Source organism: Oncorhynchus masou, unplaced genomic scaffold (assembly GCF_036934945.1).
Source record: "Oncorhynchus masou masou isolate Uvic2021 unplaced genomic scaffold, UVic_Omas_1.1 unplaced_scaffold_584, whole genome shotgun sequence".
Taxonomy (NCBI): Eukaryota; Metazoa; Chordata; class Actinopteri; order Salmoniformes; family Salmonidae; genus Oncorhynchus; species Oncorhynchus masou.
The window spans coordinates 340,772-358,750 of record NW_027012260.1 but is presented as its reverse complement, the minus strand read 5'-3'; the positions used below and the strand labels follow the sequence as shown (position 1 = coordinate 358,750).

Genomic DNA, 17,979 nt, shown 5'->3' with positions numbered 1-17,979 from the left:
GAAGGGATTTGGGGGGATGGTGGAGGGTCTTTTAGAAGTTAGTAGAGCTCTTTTTTTATTTTGTCAAAAGTACAGAGTTAGTTAGCCTAGTGGTTAGAGCGTTGGGCCAGTAACTGAAGGGTTGCTAGATCGAATCCCTGAGCTGACAAGGTAGAAATCTGTCGTTCTGCTCTTGAACAAGGCAGTTGTTCCTAGGCCATCATTGTAAATAAACATTTGTTCGTAACTGACTTGCCTAGTTAAATAAAGGATAAAAAAATTTTCAAGGTAGGATGATTTAGAAATGTGGAACTAATCGTGATTCAGCACAGTAGGTGGCGGTATGCACCTTAAACGTTTGTTTGCGGACCGCCATTATATCATAGAAGAAGAACTAAACACCACAGACAACAATGAGACATTTCACCTACACATTAATGTAAAGCATCCGGTTGGCGTTTCCACTCACCTCCAAATGGAAGCCCAGTGGCCAGAGCACCGGCAATGGGAGAAGATGGATTTTGGCCGATATTCTGCTAATTTTCTCATTGATGGAACATTTGATCTCAATACAGTTTTGTGTTTCCAAAAATAAAATCTGTTTCGAACAGAGTAGACTTCACCCGTTGTCAAGGTTTCTGGAAAATTGCGTTGTTTAAGACTGCAAAGTAGGCGTTCCCTAACGAAAATAAACTAGAATGCGCCAATAGGCTCTCGCTAGTTCGTGCTTGGCTCTGCCCACCTCCTTTATTTAACTAGGCAAGTTTACGAACAAATGTTTATTAATTTGCTCCCATTGGAAACGTCAGGCTGTTGTCTAGCTTGGGTTAGTCATACAAATATTGTTAAACACTGTCGCACAGGGAGATTAGGTCATACATGGCTACTACATGTTCTCATCTCTCGACAGGTCTATGTTGTATACCCAAGTTCGATATGGTTTGTCTTTTAGACGAGCGCAAACGTTACATTTCGCCTCGGTTATTGTCCCGTTCCATTGATTTCTATACAATATCCAGTGATTAATTTGCGCGCATTATTGATTACAGTGAAACAAGCTAATCCATTCTAGTATAGAATGGCCTCTTGGTAAATGCTGTCGTGTGCAGTTTATAAGGTGCTAATTTAGCAAAATAAAGGTGTGACACGTGTGTAGGGAGTTTTTTTAATGTTTGGTATTCAAATATCACAAACAATTGAAGCATATCTTGATTATTATTTTGGACATTTTAAAACTGGTGTTTTGACACTGGGCTAAAAATCTACAATGGGGGCATATTCATCACGCCGATTCTGTAGCAAAACGTTTCTTAAATGGAAAGAAACGGAGGGATGAATTTGTCCAATAAAAACTTTCGTTCAATTTTGGGAAATTATTACCCCTTGTTTGCTTCCGTTTGGTTCATAAATGGTAAATGGCTTGCGTAATGAATACACCCCTTGAAACATCAACATTATAATTTTCCAATTTATGATTTAGGAATAAACAGGAGTTTTACTTAATCAAATAAAAAACTACTGAATGAGTCCAAAAACATGCTTCGATTTACTGATTTTGATGACACAACTGAAAACATGCAATATTATTGCCTACTAACACGTCTGAGACCAGGCTACAATCAGCCTGCCCTGCACACTGGTGCCAGCATGGTAGACCAAGAGCAGTGTTATTCGTAGTAGCCGCATAAGTATCGCACAATGCAGTAATTTGGAAAAACATAAAACTTGTACTAAACTTACCATTTTAAGTTCTGCGCATGTAAGTACATAGAGGAAGATAACCGCTTTTAGCGACACCGATGTCCACGATCGGTGCATCATGACTGATAGGAAGGCTAACTTTACTTACTTTGTAAGAAGATTAATCCAGTTGCGCGCTGGTGTGATGCCTATATATTTAGCTTGTTATCAAAATACATACAGTAGCTCATGCCAAAGAGATAATGCACTTTCAATGGAGTATCAACTTCCTTGTATGATCATATGACGATATATCTTACCTATCAAATGTTCTTGGGTGGAATAATTACGGAATCAGTTGGCACGCAACCCAGTGCAACAGTCTCGAAGTACATTTGTTTACATATTGAAATGGCGTTTCATATCTAATTGATTGATGCCAGGTTTAAACTGTGTTCCAGGAAATAGGTGGAACTGTTTGTATGTTTGTAATTTATGGGGGCAGAATAGGCGGTTGCACTTCTTTTTTGTGATTGGTTTTTCAGCGGTGCCCTTCTTTAAATCGACGGCGGAAGGATTATCGAGACATTGAACGGTTAGTTTAATTTGTTTGCTTTGGTGTAAAGATGGAATTGCACATAGCACAATTAATCGTATAGCTTGTAGCCAACATTATTTGGTCAGATTACGTGATATGTGCAAACGAAAAGCTGTTTTTACCCATTGAAATGTTTGTCGCTCACACGATATCACACAGCAGTCAGTGCCTGCTGACTCAAAATTTGCTTAGCTAGTTACGCCTAGTAACCCGCCAGCTATCAGTAAACATTAATTAAACAACATTGTTGTTTTTCAGCTTCATGACAAGGGCTCGCCCAGCAAATCAACTATCTTATTCCCCGAATCTTTTGAAAACCACCTGTTAATTGTACAAGCCTGTGTTGTGTTTGTAGCAAGCTTGTGTTGTAACTAGCAAGACAGAGGGCATGTATGGTTTACGGTAGCTATAGCTAGCTATTGATCTCTTTTTAAGTAATATGTGCGGTCTTTTCTTGTGCAGATTCAATGCAAGATGTCCACTGAAGTCGAGTTTTTGCGTGATCAAGGTTAATTGGATAATCTCTGAATACTAGCTACTAGTTGTGTTGTCATATCCATTCTAGCCATAGCCTACCTGTGATGAAACCAGGAGACTTTTGAAAGAGTCCAGCACAATGTCAACATTCTCTTGGTTGCATTGCAGCTAGCCATAGCCATACCCTTTTCATAAGCTTTGCATAATATATTTATGTCATTGTTATTGTCTAGCATCTGATTTCATACTGTATTTATCATTGCAGTCCAAAGGCTGAACTCTGCCTTGAGTCACTATCAGGATAGGCACCGCTCGGAAGCCACATCAGCACCACAGGTACTGTAAGGTGTGAAAGGGTTTTGCTGGGATATAGCAACAGTCTATTATTAAGCAGTTGTAGTCTAGTTTGGCTCAGTGCCAAAAAGATAAACCTATGTTCGTTAGCAATGGTCAAACATTAGCTGCTAGCCTATAATGTACTTTTTACTCCATACATTTTCCCTGACACCCAAAAGTACTTGTTACATTTTGAATGCTTAGTTGCACAGGAAAAGGGTCTGATTCTCACACACATCAAGAGAACATCCCTGGTCATTCCTAATGCCTCTGATCTGGTGGACTCACTCAACACACATGCTTAGTTTGTAAATGATGTCTGGGCGTTGCAGTGTGACCCTGGCTATCTGTGGGCCTTGGCTATCTGTAAATTAAAATATTATTTTACCGGGTGACTCACTTTTACTGGAGTCATTTTTCTATTAAGGCATCTTTACTTTTACAATTGAGTACTTGTTCCTCCACTGCTGCACACTGCCAAAAATATAAAGCACAAAATATGGCCTAGATGATAAAATCCATTAGATTTTGAGTATGAGTAATACTAGGAGGAGTCAGGCCTGAGAGCTTTCTAAATGCTCTGTTTCTGCAGGGTGAAGAGGAGACACACACAGAGACCCCAGCCCCCTGGCTGTCTGACCAGAGGTAAGAGACATGGCCCTCTTTAGCAACCGAAGCCTATGTGTGTCCCCTAAATGGCACCCTATTCACAAAATAGTGCACTTCTTTTCATCAGTGCGCTGCCCATAGGGTTCTAGTCAGGAGTTGTGGAGTAGGGTGTCATACGGAACACAGCACATGTCCCGGGCTCTTAAAGGTTAAAGGTTGTGTTTTGCTGAGGGTGGGCTAGTCCGAAGTAAAGACCAAGGGTCAAAACCAACATTGACACGACAACAGTGAAGGAAGTTATGAATGTCCACTTTTTTCTTCTTCTCACTGCCCTCTTCTTCTAATGATGAGAACCAACAAAAAGATGTCAACGCTGATGACCGGCGCTTTACTGTTGCAACACTTGACTGTATATGTTGCGGCTACGTAAAGTCCAATTTCATTGGACATGGAAGACATCTCTCACCATCCCATCTGGAGACTTTCTACACCCATCTTGCAAAATATGTCGAGCTCAGATCTACAGCACATTCAAAGCTGGAGAGTTAAAATATGATAAACCTCATAGCACCAACAACAAGTGATACCTGTGCCTAAGACAATAAGTGATACCTGTTCCTAAGACAACAAGTGATACCTGTTGCTAAGACAACAAGTGATACCTGTGCCTAAGGCAATAAGTGATACCTGTTGCTAAGACGACAAGTGATACCTGTTGCTAAGACGACAAGTGATACCTGTTGCTAAGACGACAAGTGATACCTGTTGCTAAGACGACAAGTGATACCTGTTGCTAAGACGACAAGTCACCTGTACTGACCAGGAGACCTTTTGAATCTCTAATGTAACAGCGTAGATGTTTTCTCTGTTATCAATCTACATCTTCATCACAGTTAATAAGGGTGATGTTTAACTCTTGACTGAAAAAACCCATAAAGTTTAGTTGGTCTAACTTTTTACATCGCAGGGCTGTTTTTGTTGCAATTTCCTCGGTCACGTGCCAATTCACAATTACAACTGTTTTTAGAAACGTTGTTTATTTGGTGGGTCACTAGACGACGTGAACTATTTGAGTCCCAATGTCTATATTTGAAAAATGATACAGGTCAGTAGTGTTAAATTAAATGTAAAATAAATAGTTTACTTACAGTGACTGTGATTTTTGGTTTTCTTACCCACCTTAGTTGAATGCATTGACTAAGCTGCTCTGGATAAGTGTTTGACAAATTAGCAATAGGTCATTCCAGTCTGATATAGGTGATTTCAGTCTGATATAGGTGATTTCCAGTATTGTGGTTGTGTTCCAGTCTGATATAGATCATTCCAGTCTATATATAGGTGATTTCCAGTCTGATTGTGGTTGTGTTCCAGTCTGATATAGATCATTCCAGTCTAATATAGGTGATTTCCAGTATTGTGGTTGTGTTCCAGTTTGATATAGATGATTTTCAGTATTGTGCTTATGTTCTTGTCTGATGTAGGTGATTTCCAGTATTGTGGTTGTGTTCCAGTCTGATATAGGTGATTTCCAGTATTGTGGTTGTGTTCCAGTCTGATATAGGTGATTTCCAGTATTGTGGTTGTGTTCCAGTCTGATGAAGGTGATTCCAGTGTTGTGGTTTGTGGATGTGTTCCAGTATAATGGCTCCCCTCCTATCAGAGTATGACCGTCACATGGATGACATGACTGAACAACTGCAGAGCTACCAGGTGAACATTTGTCCAAATTATCGCTGTTCTGTTTGTTCATTCATCTTTTGGTGTCTGACTACAACAAAATGTAAGCATTGTGTTTTACATTGGAGATATTTTATGATGGACTACAATATATTTCCAAAGTGATGGACAGTTAATCTTTACCTCACACTTTGAACTCCAAGATGCAGATGACTGCCATCAGACTGAAGCTGGACACGGTGGTCAAGGAGAATGAACGGTACGGTCTAAACTTCAGTACTCTGACCACAGCCTGCCGGTCCCTTTCTACACCAATGAGGTAAGTTAATGCTGTGTGTGTGTTGCCGTGTCCCATCCAGGCTGCATGCCGAGCTGAGGGAGTCCGTAGAGAGGCAGCTGCAGACCCTCCCAGTCAGTACTGGACCAGGGGTGGAGGGGGACACACTGGGGGACGAGGGGCTCATCGGCAACCTTCACCAACAGATCCAGCTCTCTGTACAGGTTAGTCTAAACACCTCCACGTGTGTGACGTGTGTGACGATATTGCGCGTGTGTGTGTGACGATATGGCGTGTGTGTGTGACGATATGGCGTGTGTGTGTGTGACGATATGGCGTGTGTGTGTGTGACGATATGGCGTGTGTGTGTGACGATATGGCGTGTGTGTGTGTGTGACGATATGGCGTGTGTGTGTGTGTGACGATATGGCGTGTGTGTGTGTGTGATATGGCGTGTGTGTGTGACGATATGGCGTGTGTGTGTGACGATATGGCGTGTGTGTGTGTGACGGTATGGCGTGTGTGTGTGTGACGGTATGGCGTGTGTGTGTGACGGTATGGCGTGTGTGTGACGGTATGGCGTGTGTGTGTGTGACGATATGGCGTGTGTGTGTGGCGATATGGCGTGTGTGACGTGTGTGGCGATATGGCGTGTGTGTGTGTGGCGATATGGCGTGTGTGTGTGTGACGATATGGCGTGTGTGTGTGTGACGATATGGCGTGTGTGTGTGACGATATGCGTGTGTGTGTGTGTGACGATATGGCGTGTGTGTGTGTGTGACGATATGGCGTGTGTGTGTGACGATATGGCGTGTGTGTGTGTGACGTGCGTGTGTGTGACGGTATGGCGTGTGTGTGTGTGGCGGTGTGACGGTATGTGTGTGTGTGTGTGACGGTATGGCGTGTGTGTGTGACGGTATGGCGTGTGTGTGTGACGGTATGGCGTGTGTGTGTGACGGCATGGCGTGTGTGTGTGGTATATGGCGTGTGTGTGTGTGTGACGATATGGCGCGGTATGGCGCGTGTGTGACGGTATGGCGCGTGCGTGACGGTATGGCGCGTGTGCGTGACGGTATAGCGCGTGTGCGTGACGGTATGGCGCGTGTGCGTGACGGTATGGTATGTGCGTGACGTGTGCGTGCGTGTGCGGTATGGCGCGTGTGCGTGACGGTATGGCGCGTGTGCGTGACGGTATGGCGCGTGTGTGTGACGGTATGGCGCGTGTGTGTGACGGTATGGCGCGTGTGTGTGACGGTATGGCGCGTGTGTGACGGTATGGCGCGCGTGTGTGGATGGCGCGTGGGACGGTATGGCGCGCGTGCGGGCGGGACGGTATGGCGCGCGTGCGTGCGTGCGTGTGTGTGAAGATGTGGCGCGTGTGTGTGTGTTACCTGCATTATAATACACCCTACTTTAAGGCTCTCTGGATGAGACCATATGCTGAGTGACTTACATGTCGTGTGTGTGTGTGTGTGTGTGTGTGTGTGTGTGTGTGTGTGTGTGTGTGTGTGTGTGTGTGTGTGTAGGAGCGAGACCAGGCCATGGAGCTGTGGCAGGCCTCAGCCCAGGAGCTGGACCGTTTACAGCAGCTCTACCAGATAACCACCTCTGACGGACAGCTCCATGTTGCCGAGCAACAGCGCCTCAAGGTAGATCCTTCTCCCAGTTTGGCCCCCCTAGAGGGCAGCGTTGTTATGGATTTCATCCCTCTCCCATTGAGATCAGTGATTGGAGCTGATCGTTGCTGCTTCTAAACCTCTGTAATGCTAGAAGTTGGTACAAGCTTTGAGTTTTACTTTGTGTCCGTAGTTCAAATTAATTCAATGTCGTCGTCTAAGAGGAAGTGATGTGAGGGAAGTTGTCATTAACCTTTATTATTCTTTGTCATAGGATCAACTGATCCAATTCCAGCAGCACATCCAGAAACTACAAGTCACCAATCAGAAACTGGAATCTGTAAGTTGCGGCCAATCACTAGGTCAAATATGTGTGTGTGTGTAACGTTATAATAGTGTTTTCGATATCGAATGTAGAATATTGGATCATTGGTAAATAATGAATGTGTTTTACACATGGCTACAACACTAACTAGGTCAGAGTGAGTGAGTGAGTGAGTGAGGCTTAATGCTTGCAGACAGGAAGGAGCCTAATCCATTTGCTCTCCCACGTTGCCCCATGCTTGTTAACACACACTATCATTCTGACTTCCTGACTCACTTGCCCGCGAACTGTCTTTTCTGGATGGACTGTCACGTCAGAGACTTGCCTGTAAACTGACATGACAGTACAGGTTTACCTCACACACACCGGCCTTCTGCTTCTGGAGACTCATGTATCCCTCTCCTACATTATTCATGAGGAATGAGGCCAGGGCTTTCCTCTCTCTGTTTCTGTCTACCAGGTCGTGTTCTGTATTCTAGTGTGAGGAGTTGTGTGTGTGTGTGTGAGACATTTGGTGTGTGTGAGACATTTGGTGTTTGTGAGAAGTTCAGTATGTGTGTGTGAGACATTTGGTGTTGGTGAGAAGTTCAGTGTGTGTGTGTGTGAGACATTTGGTGTTTGTGAGGTCAGTGTGTGTGTGTGTGTGTGTGAGACATTTGGTGTTTGTGAGACGTTCAGTGTGTGTGTGTGTGTACTGAAACCATCATGCCTCACCGGCGCGCGTGTCTCTCGTGCCACACTCAGACCAACCAGCAGTTACTGAAGACGCTGACAGAACAGAGCACGGAGATGGAGGAGCTACGCAACCAGCTCAGGTACACACTACTGCAGTTTCAAAATGGCCGTCAATTGTCCCCAGGACAGATTACTGCAGATCCAAAATGGCCTCCTACATTTAGATCCAAAATGGCTCTCAGGAATGTAGCTCTTCAGGCAGTGCTACTGCAGAGAGCAGGGTTTATTTGTTTCTCTCTTTCCACTCCTACTGCAGATCGGCCAAAGCAGATCTGAGGATGGCCACTGCCAAGGTGGAGGAGATGACCAAGCTGATGCAGAACGTCCAGGACCAGATACAGAGACGGGTAGGAAGCAATAGGGCTTCTAGTTCAACGCCATAGTTTACCATAGCAGAATTGAACCTCAGTCCCTTTATTGTGTGTGTAGGAGGACGATGCGGCAGAGGCTCATGGTAGAGAGGAGGCCTCAGATCGAAGACTCCACCATCTCCAGTCAGCCCTCAGTCAGCTAGAGGCCAGGTGAAACACACCTGTAATCCTCACTCCAGTTCCTCTTCCGGACTCTTCCACAGGAGGCATCTCTCTTCAATTCCTTCTGCTAAACTCTTTCTGTCCCCATCTGTCTCCTGCAGGTTGAAGGCAGCCAGTCAGGAGGCTGAGGGTGTACGCAGGGAGCAGGTGGTGTGGGAGAGGCAGGTGGGGAACACTGTAGTTTTTGGCATCCCTATTTTAACGTAGTATCTACAAGGTCATGTAGCTAAATAACGCGGTGTATAACGAGGTGTACCTGTCAGGTGGGGAGCTGCAGGTGCGCTGTGCCTCTCTGGAGGAGGAACGCTACGAGGCCTTCTCCAAGGTCAGAGACTCCATCCAGCTGGCTGAGGAGGCCTCTCTACAGAAGGACCAGGTACATACAGTCTTCTACTGCTACGGTCTGCTTCCCTGGACACAATCTAACCTCTCTCTGTCTCACCAGGTCAGACAACCCCCTCTCTACCCCTTCCTTCACACCCTTCACTCCTCTCTGTCCGGTCAGGGACTGTCTGTCATTTAGCATAACTCTGGTGATGGTATGTATTTCTGTCCGGTCAGGGACTGTCTGTCATTCAGCATAACTCTGGTGATGGTATGTATTTCTGTCTGGTCAGGGACTGTCTGTCATTTAGCATAACTCTGGTGATGGTATGTATTTCTGTCCGGTCAGGGGTGATGGTATGTATTTCTGTCTGTCATTCAGCATAACGCTGGTGATGGTATGCATTTCTGTCCGGTCAGGGACTGTCTGTCATTTAGTATAACTCTGGATGTGATGGTGGTATGTATCTCCCTATCAGGCCCTGTTGAGAGAGAAACAGAAATCTGAGGAGGTGGACAGGATGAATGAAGCCGTCAGACAACTGATCCAGGATGCTGCCATACGCACCAGGAAAGAGGTGTCTCTCAACTCCTTTTTCAAAATGCTAACCCTAGTCCTCCCCTACAACTGTACCCTAACCCTAGTCCCGGCATCCTGAAACACCCTCTCTAACTCTAGTCCCGGCATCCTGAACCACCCTCTCTTACCCTAGTCCCGGCATCCTGAACCACCCTCTCTTACCCTAGTCCCGGCATCCTGAACCACCCTCTCTTACCCTAGTCCCGGCATCCTGAACCACCCTCTCTGACCCTAGTCCCGGCATCCTGAACCACCCTCTCTAACCCTAGTCCCAGCATCCTGAACCACCCTCTCTAACCCTAGTCCCGGCATCCTGAACCACCCTCTCTAACCCTAGTCCCGGCATCCTGAACCACCCTCTCTCTAATCCTAGTCCCGGCATCCTGAAACACCCTCTCTGACCCTAGTCCCGGCATCTAACCACCCTCCTAGTCCCGGCATCCCAAACATCACCCTCTCTGACCCTAGTCCCGGCGTTTTACCATAGTGTTTCATTATCTCCAATACATCACCAGTACTCTACTACCTCATGCCTGTTAGGCTGTGTCCTCCTGACCACGTTCTCTCTTGATGCTGTGTTCTCAGTAGAGGAACAGAGCTGCCTCCTGACCACGTTCTCTCTTGATGCTGTGTTCTCAGTAGAGGAACGGAGCTGCCTCCTGACCACGTTCTCTCTTGATGCTGTGTTCTCAGTAGAGGAACGGGGCTGCCTCCTGACCACGTTCTCTCTTGATGCTGTGTTCTCAGTAGAGGAACAGGAGCTGCCTCCTGACCACGTTCTCTCTTGATGCTGTGTTCTCAGTAGAGGAACGGGGCTGCCTCCCTGACCACGTTCTCTCTTGATGCTGTGTTCTCAGTAGAGGAACAGAGCTGCCTCCTGACCACGTTCTCTCTTGATGCTGTGTTCTCAGTAGAGGAACGGGCTAAGGACACCTGACCACCTCTCTTGATGCTGTGTTCTCAAAGGAACGAAACTGCCTCCCTGACCACCCTCTCTAACTGTTTCCATAACCAAACCCTAACCTAAGGACACTGCTGACCTGTAAACCCTAACCTAACTTTAACCAAACTGGCCCTAACTTTAACCATAACCAAACCCTAACTTTAACCATAACCAAACCTAACCTAACTTTAACCATAACCAAACCTAACCTAACTTTAACCATAACCAAACCTAACCTAACTTTAACCATAACATTTTTACATTTAAGTCCTTAGCAGGGGCTTTATCCAGAGCGACTTACAAACCCTAACCTCACCTTCTGACATCCAGTGGAACAAACCACTTTACAATAGTGCATCTAAATCATTTAAGGGGGGGGGGGATTTACTTAACCAAACCTAGGTATTCCTTGAACCCTAGGTGTAACTCAAACCCTAACCTAACTTTAACCATAACCAAACTGTCCTTAACTTTGTTCCACCATTGTTCAACCTGTTAACCATAACCTAACTTTAACCAAACCTAACTTTAACCATAACCCTAACCCTAACTTTAACCATAACCAAACCCTAACAAAACTTTAACCATAACCAAACCCTAACTTTAACCATAACCAAACCCTAACAAAACTTTAACCATAACCAAACCCTAACCTAACTTTAACCAAACCAAACCTAACAAAACTTTAACCAAACCCTAACCTAACTTTAACCATAACCAAACCTAACCTAACTTTAACCAAACCAACCTAACTTTAACCAAACCCTAACCTAATTTTAACCATAACCAAACCCTAACAAAACTTTAACCATAACCAAACCCTAACAAAACTTTAACCATAACCAAACCCTAACAAAACTTTAACCAAACCAAACCCTAACAAAACTTAACCTAACCATAACAAAACTTTAGCAAACCCTAACCAAACTTTAACCATAACCAAACTTTAACCATAACCAAACTTTAACCATAACCAAACCCTAATTTTAACCATAACCAAACTCTAATTTTAACCATAACCAAACCCTAACTTTAACCATAACCAAACCCTACTTTAACCATAACCAAACCCTATTTTAACCATAACCAAACCCTAACTTTAACCAATTCTGAAATGATCTGTTTGCAGCTCAGCAGTGTCCGTATAGCTTTTCCCTTGAGGAACTCCCTGACCTGACTTCTCTGCCTGGCTGTTTACCAGGGAGGGACTGTGATTACCATTCTATTAATGGCTCTTGATTTAAGATCTAACGCCCCAAGCCTGTTAATGTTAGCCTTCACCAGGCTGTCAGACACGGGTCTAAATGTAGACGTGCCTGGACACTGAAATAGCATAGACTCACAAGCTGCAGTGTGCATTTCACTGTGAAACCAGGGGTGCAGCTCTCTGCATTTACCTCTGAAAACCCTGATTTACAGAATATAATTGTTTTGTCAAGTTTATTTATTTGTATTTAACCGTGATTTTACCAGGTAAGTTGACTCATTTACAACAACGACCTGGGGAATAGTTACAGGGAGAGGAGGGGGATGAATGAGCCAATTGTAAACTGGGGATTATTAGGTGACCGTGATGGTTTGAGGGCCAGATTAGGAATTTAGCCAGGACACCGGGGTTGACACCCCTATTCTTACGATAAGTGCCATGGGATCTTTAAAGACCTCAGAGATTCAGGACACCCGTTTTAACGTCCCATCCGAAAGACGCACCCTAAACAGGGTAGTGTCCCCAATCACTGCCCTGGGGCATTGGGATATTTTTAGACCAGAGGAAGGAGTGCCTCCCACTGTCCCTCAACACCACTTCCAGCAGCATCTGGTCTCCCATCCAGGGACTGACCAGGACCAACCCTGCTTAGCTTCAGAAGCAAACCAGCAGTGGTATGCAGGATGGTATGCTGCTGGCTAAAGTGACAGTATACATCCCACATATTCTACCTGCTCTATCTGTTGTTCCTTCAGGTGTTCTTGACTAGTTCTGGATTGTGTTCCTTTCAGGTAGAGAACGTACGTAAACAGTGCAACTCACAGATCCATCGGATGGCTGAGGAGCTGTCGGCTCTACAACTGGAGTGTGCAGATAAAGAGTCTCAGATGGAGAGGTCCATGAGAGAGATGAGGGCAGTGGAGGAGGAACTGGAGAAGGTGAGGGTGGGGGGGGACCTGGAGAAGGTGAGGGGGGAGGAGGACCTGGAGAAGGTGAGGGGGGGGGGGTGGAGGAGCTGTCGGCTCTACAACTGGAGTGTGCAGATAAGAGTCTCAGATGGAGAGGTCCATGAGAGGATGAGGGCAGTGGAGGAGGAACTGGAGAAGGTGAGGGGGGAGGAGGACCTGGAGAAGGTGAGGGGGTGGAGGAGGACCTGGAGAAGGTGAGGGGGGGAGGAGGGACCTGGAGAAGGTGTGGAGGAGGAGGACTGGAGAAGGTGAGGGGGTGGAGGAGGACCTGGAGAAGGTGAGGGGTGGAGGAGGACCTGGAGAAGGTGAGGGGGGGGGAGGACCTGGAGAAGGTGAGGGGGGGTGGAGGAGGAACTGGAAGATGAGGTGAGGGGGTGGGGACCTGGGGTGAGTGGAGGAGGACCTGGAGAAGGTGGGGGGTGGAGGTGGAGGGTGAGGGGGGTGGACCTGGAGAAGGTGAGGGGGGGGGGGGGTGGAGGAGGACCTGGTGAGGGGGGGAGTGTGGAGGAGGAACTGGAGAAGGTGAGGGGGGAGAGGTCCATGAGAGAGAGGTGAGGGGTGGAGGAGGAACTGGAGAAGGTGAGGGGGTTGTGGAGAAGGTGAGGGGGTGGAGGACCTGGAGAAGGTGAGGGGGTGGAGGAGGACCTGGAGAAGGTGGGAGGAACTGGAGAAGGTGAGGGGGGTGGAGGACTGGAGAAAGGTGAGGGGGGGGACCTGGAAAAGGTGAGGGGGGGGTGTGGAGGAGGAACTGGAGAAGGTGAGGGGGGTGGAGGACCTGGAAGGTGAGGGGGGTGGAGGAGGAACTGGAGAAGGTGAGGGGGAACTGGGAGGGGGGAACTGGAGAAGGTGAGGGGGGGGTGGAGGAGGAACTGGAGAGATAAAGGTGATGGAGGGAGAGAGATGAGGGCAGTGGAGGAGGAACTGGAGAAGGTGAGGGGGTGGGAACCTGGAGAAGGTGAGGGGAACTGGAGAAGGGGGGGGGGGAGGAGGAACTGGAGAAGGTGGGAGGGTGGAGGGGTTGTGGAGGAGGAACTGGAGAAGGTGAGGGGGTGGAGGAGGAACTGGAGAAGGTGAGGGGGTGGAGGAGGAACTGGAGAAGGTGGGGGGGTGGAACTGGAGGGGGTGGATGAGGACCTGGAGAAGGTGAGGGAGGGGAGGGGGGGGGTGGGAGGAGGACCTGGAAAAGGTGTCTACAACTGGGGGGATGGAGGAGGACCTGGAGAGAGATGGGGCAGTGGAGGAGGAACTGGAGAAGGTGAGGGGGGTATGGGAGGAGGGAGAAGGGAGGAGGAACTGGAAAGGTGAGGGGGTGGAGAAGGTGGGGGGAGGGTGGAGGAGGACCTGGAGAAGGTGAGGGGGTGGGAGGAGGACTGGAGAAGGTGAGGGGGTGGCTGGGAGCTGTGGAGGAGGTGCAGATAAAGGAGATGGGGAGGTCCATGGGGATGAGGGCAGTGGAGGAGGAACTGGAGAAGGTGAGGGGGGGGAGAGGACCTGGAGAAGGTGGAGGAACTGGTGGGGAGGGGGGCTGGAGAAGGTGAGGGAGGGGAGAAGTGGAGGAAGGACCTGGAGAAGGTGAGGGGGTTGGAGGAGGAACTGGAGAAGGTGAGGGGAAACTGGAGAAGGTGGCTGAGGAGCTGTCTTCTACAAACTGGAGTGTGCAGATAAAGATGGAGAGGTCCATGAGAGGATGAGGGCAGTGGAGGAGGAACTGGAGAAGGTGAGGGGGGGAGAACCTGGAGAAGGTGAGAGGGGGGTGGAGGAGGACCTGGAGAAGGTGAGGAGGAAGGAACTGGAGAGGGGGGACCTGGAGAAGGTGAGGGGGGTGGAGGGTGAGGGGGGAACTGGAGAAGGTGAGGGAGGAACTGGAGAAGGTGAGGGGGGGGTGGAGGAGCTGGAGAAGGTGATGGAGTGGAGGAGGATCTGGGAGGAGGAACTGGAGTGTGGGGGGGGAGGGGGAAAGAGTCTCAGATGGAGAAGGTGGGGGGGTGAGGAGATGGAGGGTGTGTGGAGTAGGAACTGGAAAGGTGAGGGAGGGGTGTGGAGGGGAGAAGGTGGGGGGAGGAAAGGTGGGGGGGTGGAGGGGAGGGGGTGGAGGAAATGGACCTGGAGAAGGTGAGGGGGTGGAGGAACTGGAGAAGGTGGAGGGTGAGGGGGTGGAGGGTGGAAGGAACTGGAGGTGGAGAGGTGATTGGGGAAGATGTCATGCTATTGTTTTACCAAACTGGATCGTACATTCCTGGACAGGTGGTGAAGGAACTTGAGGGGAGGGCAGTATAGGGAATGGAGGGTATGGAGAAGCGTTCTAATGCATTATAACCTGTTCCTATGTCATCTGTACTCCAGGTGTATAAGGAGGGGGTGGAGGAGAGCCAGAGTACAGGAAGATGGAGGCCCTCCACCAGAGGTCTTGGAATGCTGAGAGACTGAAGGACGACATTGGGGAACATCACCCTGCAGAGCACACACAACAAGATGAAGAAACTGGAGATGGAGTGAGACATATATATCTGTGTGCTTAGTCTGAGCTGCTGATCTGAGATCTGTGTTCAGCTGTTAAGTCTGCCTGTCATCTGTCTGGACCCAAGTGTATACAGTACTTTGTAATCTGAATGCCCCCTCTGTCTTCTTCCTCCTTCATCTGTCCCCAAGTCCCTCCCCTTTCCCCCACAGCTACAGTGAGGAGTTGTCCCGGTGCCAGGAGGAGGTGCGGCGGCTGCAGGGGTCTCTGTCTGCAGCCAGGGAGGACTGCAGCGGGGTCAGCGAGGAGCGGCTCCAGCTGCAGCAGGAGAACATGCAGCTCCGCAGGGAGATGGAGGAGCTACGCAAGGCTAGCATGATGACCCAGAGGAGAGCTAAGCAGCAGGTGAGACTACCTGGTTAAGCACCTTTAAGACCAGACTGGATGCAGTATGAGCGGGAGGGATCGGGGTAGAGGAACGACAGGGATATAAACCAACTATGCAAGGCTTTGCTGCTCGCACAGAGACGGGCGTAACAGCACGTAAGACCAGTCTGTAGAAACAGAGATGAGGAGGGAGGCAGGTGGGAGATGAGGGGAGACAGGTCTATCAGGTAGAGGAAGGTGGGAGACAGGTAGAGGAAGGTGGGAGATGAGGAGGAGACAGGTAGAGGAAGGTGGGAGATGAGGAGGGGAGGCAGGTAGAGGAAGGTGGGAGATGAGGAGGGATGAGACAGGTAGAGGAAGGTGGGAGATGAGGAGGGAGACAGGTAGAGGAAGGTGGGAGATGAGGAGGGAGACAGGTAGAGGAAGGTGGGAGATGAGGAGGGAGACAGGTAGAGGAGGGTGAGGAGGGAGACAGGTAGAGGAAGGTGGGAGATGAGGAGGGGACAGGTCTAGCAGGTGGGAGATGAGGAGGAGGGTGGGAGATGAGGAGGGAGACAGGTCTAGCAGGTAGAGGAGGGTGGGAGATGAGGAGGGAGACAGGTCTAGCAGGTAGAGGAAGGTGGGAGATGAGGAGGGAGACAGGTAGAGGAAGGTGGGAGATGAGGAGGGAGACAGGTAGAGGAAGGTGGGAGATGAGGAGGGAGACAGGTAGAGGAAGGTGGGAGATGAGGAGGGAGACAGGTAGAGGAAGGTGGGAGATGATGAGGAAGGTGGGAGACAGGTCAGGGTAGAGGAAGGTGGGAGATGAGGAGGGAGACAGGTAGAGGAAGGTGGGAGATGATGAGGAGGGGGAGATGACAGGTAGAGGAAGGTGGGAGATGAGGAGGGAGACAGGTAGATGAGGAGGAGACAGGTAGAGGAAGGTGGGAGATGAGGAGGGAGACAGGTCTAGCAGGTAGAGGAGGGTGAAAACAAGATGAGGTTAAACAGGTGGGCAGGTCAAGTCGGAGACACACCCACCACTTCCCCCTCCTCTCCCCAGGTTTCCCAGATGGAGCAGGAGTATTCCCTAAAGGAGGGAGCAGGGTCTGGAAGCCCGGGTCAGGGAGCTGGAGGAAAGCAGTAGGAGCTCCAGTGCTGACCTGACCCGCCTCCTCTCTGCCCAGCAGAAGACCAGCCAGCGGGAAGGAGGAGGCCAAGACCCTCACCCTGACCTTCCACACCAAACTCACCAGCCTCAAGTTAGTTCAATTTACTGGGTACACCTGTGTGTATATGACCAATAAACTGTGATCTGAACTTCTTACTGACACTCCACCATAATAGCCCAGTGTCCATATGAGGCAAGGTAGACAAACTCACCAATTTGGTTTGAAGACGCCCACATTTTCCATTCTGCTTTGAACTTCTGAGAAGCTGTTCTGGCTCTTTCTCACTTTGCAGATCACAGTAAAAACAACGTTTCAAGCCTCCTACACACAATGTAGAAGGGAGAGATTGACAGGCTACGGACCAAATGGCCCACTGTTTAACACAGTTGCTAGTTGAAGAGTGGATGTTTTGATATGAGTATGTGTTTGATGATTGGTCGCTGACCATTATGACACGGTCTGTTGGTTTCAGGGGTGATCTGAGTGACAGAGGCAACGGTGTCAGGAACTGGAGATCCAGCTGGTGACTGACACGAGACCATAGTAGGAGATGACTCTAACACATACATACACACATACATACACACATACATACACACATACACACATACATCCTCACGGTGCCAGGACAGCGGAGTCAATCACCACCTTCCGGAGAGGACACCTGGTAGGATAAGTAATCCTTCTCACCACCCCCCTTAATGATTTAGATGCACTATTGTAAAGTGGCTGTTCCACTGGATGTCAGAAGGTGAATTCATTTGAAGGGAGTCGCATAGAGGAAGGTGGGATACATACATACATACATACATACATACATACATACATACATACATACATACATACAGACAGGACACACATACACACATACATACATACACACATACATGATACAGGATACACATACATACATACATACATACATTCATACATAGACACACACACACACACATACAATACATACATGGGAGATGAGGACACACATACATACATACATACATACATTCATTCATACATATACACACACACACACACACACACACACACACACAGACACGCATACATACACGCATACATACACACACACATACATACACAGACATACATACATACATACAT

The 17,979-nt window shown here is 48.3% G+C and overlaps 1 pseudogene; it reads left to right on the top strand.

Annotated features, from left to right (window-relative positions):
• The first annotated feature begins 1,599 nt into the window (after nucleotides 1–1,599).
• On the top strand, nucleotides 1,600–17,338 carry LOC135536253 (sodium channel and clathrin linker 1-like; annotated as a pseudogene).
• The last annotated feature ends 641 nt before the right edge of the window (nucleotides 17,339–17,979 follow it).